Source organism: Chiloscyllium plagiosum, unplaced genomic scaffold (genome assembly GCF_037043375.1).
Source record: "Chiloscyllium plagiosum isolate Xiang-an unplaced genomic scaffold, Cpla_swu_hap1 HiC_scaffold_3, whole genome shotgun sequence".
Taxonomy (NCBI): Eukaryota; Metazoa; Chordata; class Chondrichthyes; order Orectolobiformes; family Hemiscylliidae; genus Chiloscyllium; species Chiloscyllium plagiosum.
In genome coordinates, this window is record NW_028270141.1 from 144,254,440 (window position 1) to 144,263,120 (window position 8,681).

Genomic DNA, 8,681 nt, shown 5'->3' on the forward strand with positions numbered 1-8,681 from the left:
TGAAGGGTTGCGTGTTGCGATTGTGAGAGGTTAGAATGGGTGAGGGGGGTGGACAGTTTACGGCAGTCAATGTCCTGGCAGCAGTTGGAAATGCAGAGTTCAAGGGCAGGTAACAGACAGCATGGGGTGTCCAGGTGGATGGGGTGTGTTGGAGGCGGAGAGAAGGGGTCCTCGGAGGGTGGGCAGGAGTCTTGGGGGAAAAAGTGAGCCCGGAGGCGGAGGAAGAAATCTTTGATGCCACATCGCGTGTCAAACCCATTGATCCGGGAGTGTGGGAGAATGAAGGTGAGGCCTTTGCTGAGGCCTGAATGTTCATCCTCAGTGAGGGGGAAATCAGGGGAATGGTAAATACATGGCAGGGCTGGGAGCTACGACCTGGTGTGGGGCTGGAGCTGGGAGTGGGGGCGGGGACAGTAATTGGAGTGGGTGTGGTTATGGGATCGTGGGTGACATCACCAACAGAAGTGACCCTCATCCTTGGGGTCAGGGGGAAGTGATGTCCTTGGTGTCATCCATGGGGGCAGAAATGATGTAATGTATGACATAGGCAATGTCATTGTTGGTGTTCTGGTGAGTGACATCGGCGGGGGCAGAAGTGGCTGCTGTGGTGGCAACTACGAGGCAGAAGTGACGTGCCAGGTGGGCCGTGCATTGGTTTCGGAGGCAGTGGATCTTGCAACGGTCGAATAAAGCTCCTCCCGGCATGGCTCGAACTCACAGCCCCAGCATTGCTTGCGACTCGATACTAACATATAAGTTCCCCGCACTCACCGATTGTGCCAGCAGAACCTTCATCAAGCTCATTGCTAATGAAGCGCTTATGCCTGAAACCTCGACTCTCCTGCTCCTCGGATGCTGCCTGACCGGCTGAGCTTTTCCAGCGCCCACACTCTTCGACTCTGATCTCCAGTATCTGCAGTCCTCACTTTCTCCAATTATAAATCAAACCAAGCTCACCAAGTCAGCTAAAAACCTAAAAACTGAGGATGCTGGAAATCAAGAACAAAACCAAACATTGCTGGAAAACCTCTGGCAGCATCTGTTGGAAGAAAGTAGAGTTAACATTTTGGAATCAGTGACCATTCCTCAGAACTGATGGCAGCCTGGAAAAGGTTGGTATTCATGTTAAAGAAAGGATGGCAATTCCATTGGAGAGTAGTGTGGGTATGTGGGAAGGTGTTGGGAGTGGAGGAGGAGTAGACCAAAGTGTCTCAAAGTGAACAGTGCCAGTGGAACGCTGACAAGGGAGGGGAGGGGAGGGGAGGGGGGCCACGTGTATGGTGGTGGCATCCCGCTGAGGGAGAGAAAATGGCGGCTAATGATTCTATGGATATGGATCCTGGTTAGATTGTGGTGAGGACAAGAGGGACCCTATCACTGTTGTGGGAGGGAAGAGAGAGTGTGAGGGCCAAAATGTGGCAGGTTGGTCGGACACGGCTGAGGGCTCTGTCAACCGTGATGGTGGAGAATCGTCGGTTGAGGAAGATGGTGGAGGTTCTGAGCACCCATTTTTCAAAATTGACATCATCAGAACAGATATGACAGAGATGGAGGAACTGGGAGAATGGAATTGAGTCTTTACAGGAAGCAAGGTGTGAGGATGGTTAGTCATGGTAACTGTGGGAATTGGTGGGTTTGTGGTGGATATTGGTGGCCAAAATTGGAAACATGGATATCGAGGAGGGGAAGGGAGCAGTCAGGAATGGACCAGGGAAGGTGAGAGCAGGGAAAAGTTGAAATTGCAACAAATAAACTTTTCCAATTCAAACTGAGAGAGGGAAGCAGCGCTGATGATGTCGTCAATGAACACGAGAATGAGTTGTGTGTGGGTGTCAGAGCAGGACTGGAACAAAGAATTTCCCATGTACACCACAAAGAGACAGACCTAACTAAGGCCAATGTGGGTGCTCATGGACCTCCTGTTTGACCTGAATAAAGTGAGAGGAGTTAAAGGGATGAGTTGTTCAGGGTGAGAACAGGCTTGGCCAGGCAGAGGAGGTTAGTGGTGGATGGGGATGATTCAGGCCATTTTCTCAGGAGGTGGAGAGCCTTGAGACCATCCTGATCGGGGATGGACGTGTAAAGGGATCACAGGTCCACGCTGAAGACGAGGTGGCTGGAGCCCGCAAACTGGAAATTCTGAAACTGATGCAAGGCATCAGAAGAATCGGGGATGTAATTGGGAAGGGACTGGACAAGGTGGGAAGAAATCAGATCGAGGTTGGAAGAGATGTGTCAGGGGAGCAGGAGCAGGCAGTAACAATGGGTCTGCCTGGATGGTTGTGTTTGTGGATTTTGGGAAGGAGGAAGAAGCAGGGTCGAGGGATGATGAGCTTGGAGACACAGGGTGGAGATCACCAGGTGAAATGAGATCAGTGACCGTGATGGACACAATGGCCTGGCATTCAATGGTTAGATTATGGTCCTGGAAGAGGTAGGAGGAGGCATCTGAGAGTTGGCGCTCAGTCTCTGAGATGCAGAGATCAGTACGCCAGGCAACAACAGTACCACCCTTGTTGGCAGGCTTGATCAGAAAGTCAGGGTTAGAACTGGGAACCACAGAATGCAGTCATTTCAGAGGGAGATAAGTTGAAATGGGAAGGGACACAGAGAAATTGAGGTCACCAATGTCCCATTGACAGTTCTCAATGAACAGGGCTGGCACAGTGACTCAGGGGTGAGCTGCGTTCCAGTGCCAGGGACCTGGGTTCAATTCCACTCTTGTGTTCCTTAATGCCTGAAAGGAAAAGAAAAGGTTTCTTGTTAGAATGTCCGGTGAGCCGGAGGAGGAAGAGGAAAATGGGGGCTGTACAACTCTGAGCCAGCTTGAGGCACTGCTGATGGAGACAGAGTTCAGAGGGTGCAAAAGGTGACGCTTTACTGCAGTTTCAGAATTTCCAGCTTGCAGGCACCAGCCGCCTCCTCTTCAAACAAAAACAGAAATTGCTGGGAAAACTCGGCAGGTCTGGCAACATCTGTGGAGAGAAAGCAGAATTAATGTTTCAGAGCTAGTGACCTTTCTTCAGAACTGATTGATGCTGGGAGAAGGTTGGGATACGTGCTGATGATGTCGTGGAAGGTGGGAGGAGTAAATGAGAGGTGGAGATGGAGCCCAGAGAGAGAGAGAGAGCACAACAGTTGGACAGACACAGGAATGGGTAAAGGTCTGCCTGGCACAATGAATAGCAACCAATGGGAATTATTAAAACTAGAAATATCACAATCGATGCACATCAGACACAATCACCCCAGCCCTATACTCACACTGCAACATCCTCTGGCAAGTTTGCAAATGTGCAGTTTAGGTGGATAACAGCCATGTTATATAGCCCATGGTCTCCAGAGATGTGTGGGTAAGGTGAATTAGCCATGGGATATGTAGGATTACTGGGATAGGGTGGTGGGAGCAGGCGGGTCTGGGTGGGATGCTGTTCGAATGGCCGTCTTCCACACTCGGGATTCTATGGCTATACGATTCTATGAATTGGATAATAAGGACACTGATGTCAGACTTTTTCTTATTAAGTTAAATATTGATTTAAATTAAGATAGGGTCTCCCTTGTCCTCACCTACCATTCCATTGGCATTGTCAACTCCCAGAGAAAATCCCTCATCTAGTTCACTAATGGTGAAGGAAACTGCCATCCTGACCTGGTCTGGAATATATGTACCTCCAGATTCACATCAATGTGGGTGACACTTACCTGCTCTCTGGGCAATGAGAGATGGGTAATAAATATTGGCCTAGCCAGTAACACCCACACCCTGTGAAGGAATTTAAAAATAAATTTACATAATTCCACCAGAATATCTTTAATCAGAACATAATTCTGTTGCACAAAGAATATAAAAAGCTCTACATATACATGACAACTTGGAAGGATCTTATTGTAAACAGCAAAAGAAAGACTCAATTCTTTTTATCAGCAATATCCTGCGCAGACACTCAACCTCAGTGAGGTACCATCCTCACCCTCATTCTATCATTTTGAATCTGATGAGGTCCTCATGAGGACACCATTTTTTTTCCTTTTAGTCTATTTCTGTGCACTCATCAGAAGGGATTCACCGTGACTCTCTCAGAGACACTCAGACCTGTTTGTGCACTGACATTCCTCTGACTTTGAATACTTTGAGCCTGTTAAAATAGACTTCCCTCCCCCACCAAAAATCTAAGCAACTGTGCTGCTGGCATGGGTCTTTTCGACTGAACTGAACCCCATTGTGGCCCCAGTTTACTCTAGAAATGCTCATAAAAACTCAACACCACCTGACTAAGCTAACCCATATAGAATAGGCCAAAAGGCAGCCAGCAGATAATAGTGGTCATAAGGTGTTTCTCACTCTGGTAGCAAGTACACAGTGCAGTGTCCCTACCCCTGAGCCATGTTCAAGTCTCACTTGCTCCAGAGGTATGTAATACTTTCTCTGAACAGGTTGAATTAGAAAATATATGCAGTGCTATTGCTGAGAGATCACAGTTACCCAATTGCACTTTTATGAAATGTTGTTAGATCTGCATTTGGGTATTTGAGGTGTAAATTTAAAAATTGAAGATGATTAAAAAAAATTTGGAAAGTGCAATAAATAAGGAGGATTCCAACAGAGGAGCCAACATAAACTGAACTGAACAATATTAAGATGGAATTCAAGAACAAAGACCTGGGATATTTCTACACAAATCTCTGACAGTGACATTTCATAGTCAATGTGGATACAGATAAGTTGGAAAGTTGGGTGGAGAAATGGCAGATGGAGTTTCATCTGGTTAAGTGAGGGGTGATGCATTTTGGGAGATCAAATGTAAGAGAAAAGTATACAGTAAAAGGCAGGACTCTTCAGAACATTAACGTACAGCGGGACCTTCAAGTAGAAATGCACAGCCCCCTGGAAGTGGCAATGCCAATGGATAAGGTGGTAAAGAAGGCGTATTACGTGCCTTCATCTTATCCGGCATTGGGCAAAAAGTTAGCAAGTCACGTTGCTAACGTGTTAATTGGGCCACATTTGGAGCATTGTGTGCAGTTCTGATCGCCAAACTATAGGAAGGATTGTGGAGACATTGTAGACGGTGTGAAAGGGGTTCAACAGGATGTTACCTGGATTGGAGTTTCTAAGTTATAGGGAGTGGTTGGGGAAATGTGGACTGTTTTCGCCAAAGCATCGGAGACTGATAGAAATACAGATAATGATGTGAGTCATAGATAGAGTGGATAAACAGATCCTTCTTCCCAGAGTGAAAATCTCAAATACTAGAGGGCACATGTTTAAGGTGAGAGGGGAAAAGGAGATGTGTGAGGCGATGCCTGGAATGTGCTGCCAAGGGAGGTGGTAGAAGCAGATATGAGAGCGCGATGATAACACTGGGATGCAGGCCATCATATCCAGGCAAACTCATCAGTTTGTCAAATACTTTGCCCCATGTGGTAGATTGTCACAAGTTCTTTCCACCTATTAGCTCCTTCCGTATCTGTTGTTCTATACTGTTACAGTGTCCTCTACTGTGAAGAGCAATGTGATGTAAATGATATGCAATTTCCACTGACCCATCCCAGTTCCCCAGTTGTGTCCTCCAAGGCTCCCACACTCAGGAGAAATATTTTCTCACCAACGGTCAAACCGAACTCTGATACTAAAATTGTCGAAGAGACAGTGGTAATGTTACTGGATGCCATCCAGAACCCCAGGCTTATGCTGAAGGGACATCAGTTTCAGTCACACCACAGCACATGGTGCCATTTGAATTCAGTAAAACCTGGAATAAAAAGCTGTTCTAATGCAACCAACAGGTCACTGTAGATTATTGTAAGAACATATCCAGTTCACAAATGTCCTTGAGGGAAGGAAATCTGCCACCCTTACTGACATGCGACTCCAGACCCATAGCAATGTCGCTGATTTTTAATCTCCCTCTGGGCAATGAAGGATGGGCAGTAAATGCTGGACCAGCAACGCCCCTTCCCCAGAACAAAAAAAATCCCTCCAAATATTCCAGTATCTGCACCCTCACAAGGACCCACACACCTTTCCCAAAGTGTGGGTGATTATCACTTCACACAATACTTAACCTGTGACATCACCAGTGGTTTACAAAGCTTCAGCATGGCGACCCCCATTTGTACTCAATACCCCTAGTATTGAAGCTCAAAGTTCCCCATGCTTTCTTAATAGGTGCTGCCTCCTTCAGCGATCAATCTACCTCAGATCTCCCTGTTCCTGCACGGTCTTCAGAACTGTCCCATTCAGTCTACGATGATTCCCAACATCCCTTTTCCCAGAGTGCCTCACCTCACACTTCCCTGTCCTAAATTCTATCTGCCACGCGTCTGCCCATTCTGTGAGGTTATTGATGACATTCCTGCAGCTGGGATTGCACTAAATGGTAGAGGGTTCTCAATGGCCTGAGTGACTGTCACCTGTTCATATTGTCCTGTTAATTTACTCAGATCCAGATTGGCTTTGTCACGAGGAATGAGAATTAATGTTTGCATTCATAGTCTTGTTAAAGAACGTTTCACAATATATTTGATGAGTAACAATATAATGAACAAGTGCTTGCATTCTAGATTAGATTAGATTACATTACATTACATTACAGTGTGGAAACAGGCCTTTCGGCCCAACAAGTCCACACCGACCCACCGAAGCGTAACCCACCCATACCCCTACATTTACCCCTTTCCTAACACTACCGGCAATTTAGCACAGCCAATTCACCTGACCTGCACATCTTTGGACTGTGGGAGGAAACCGGAGCACCCAGAGGAAACCATGAAGGACTTGAAACAGGAAAACAAAAAGTTTGAACAGAGATTTAAAATCTTGGCTTTTATCAAATGCTTTTTAGAAAGCTGTGGAATAATTCTTTTTCTGGCAATGTTGTTACATTTCCCACATTTCTGAATAGTGAGATGTGCTTAATCGAAACCCATTTCCTCTGCCCCACATTGTACTTACCTGGAGTTCTGTGGATAATTCTGGTCTCTGTACTGAGAGAATAACATACCCTTATCCTTACCTTACACTGGGGTCATTGAAACTGAGTGGCAGGAAAGGCAACCAGGACTCCCAGAAACTGCAGTCAGGCAAGGAAACCTCATGCAGGAGGCCCTGAACTGTGCAATACTGTCTGTTGTTTCGGGTTAGAATGTAGAATCTGAGTGAGAAGAGAATAAAGAATTGCCTTTTTTGTGTTTTTATTGTATCACGACCTCCCTGTTCAAAGATTGCAGCAGAGAGGGCTTCTGAGTGCAGGGCTTGTACTCTCCATCCGTGTTCCTTTTCGTTTTTTTTCTCTTTTTCCTCTTCCTTCCTTCGTGTTTTTTTCTCTTTTATTTTATTTTGCTGACCTCTTGGTGGAGAGCTCGGTCATGGTGATGGCATCATCGGTGATGAGTAGGCCCAAGCGGCACAGACTCGTGGCAGCGTCATTGGGGGTGAGTTTCGGTTTTTGGCAACTTCTGTCGGGGTGGTCCTCGCGCTGGCTCAACACCAAACTCAACTTATGCTCTTTTGGTGGCTCAGAATGAGGAAGGAGTTTCCAGTGGATCCAGTCATTCCCCGTGGCTGCTGCCTGTGGGGTGGGGGCAGTCCTTCGACTCGGCTGCTTTGGCAGTGGCTGAAGTTGAGGTGGGTACGGGTTTGCGATTCCAATGGCCTGGGTTTTCATTCAGCCTTGTGCAGCGACAGCATGGTTGGCCTGGCCCGGCCTGGGGCTCCTTCTGACGACTGTTTCTATCGGTGTTGGCCTGGGTCTCCTTGTGGCTGCTTCACTCAGTTTGTGACTCTGTGTGACATTTTCTTTGATATCGTGGAGGGTCTGGACCGAGATTCCGAGGAACGGGATTCCTCAAGCCCAGAGCCATGAAATGGAGAAAGTGGGCTATGACTTAAATTTGCTTTTCTGTAAATTTCTTTGTTTTATTATGTTGGGAGGACTGCTTTTCTGAGCTTTATATCTGCTTATTGTTCTCATATTTTTATCCCTTAGACTTTGTACACAAGCATCTGTACCGAGGTACCTATGTACCTCAGATGGCACCATAAGTGGTGACCTGTAAATCTTTCACTGTTCTCAAGTGAGTATATGTGACAATGAAACTAATTCAAAACTAATTCATTTACAGTGAACGTTATGACTGGTCATTAGACAGTTTATGTTCATGTGCCCACATTGAGAATTTGACTAATTCCACTAACATCCGATCTCAGAAATCCTGGGATCCTATTTATAAACACTGCCCTCCACTGTCAGTCAATCATTTTATCTCCAACCAACAAAACAGCATTTACAGTGGAATCTCAATTATCCGAAGGGCACGGGTAGGGAGTACTTCACTCCGTTAATCAAATGCCAGACAATCGAATGCTGGATAATCAAGGTTCCTCTGAATTCTTCATGTAAAATTATTCAGCTATGTTAGCCCCAAAATTCCGATCGGGAGTCAGTCGTTGTCACCAACACAACTTCCCCCACTGCCTCTGACCTGACAACACCTCCTGACATGACATTGTCAGACCGGACAAACCCCCTCAACCTGACACCCACGACTCAGCTGGACCTGAAATTCCCCACCGCTGACATCTATCTCCAGCCGACCCTGGCTGACCTGATACCCCCTCCCCTTCAGACACTAAGCTCAGATTTTGTGTCCTTACCTGATGGATAACCACCTCACCC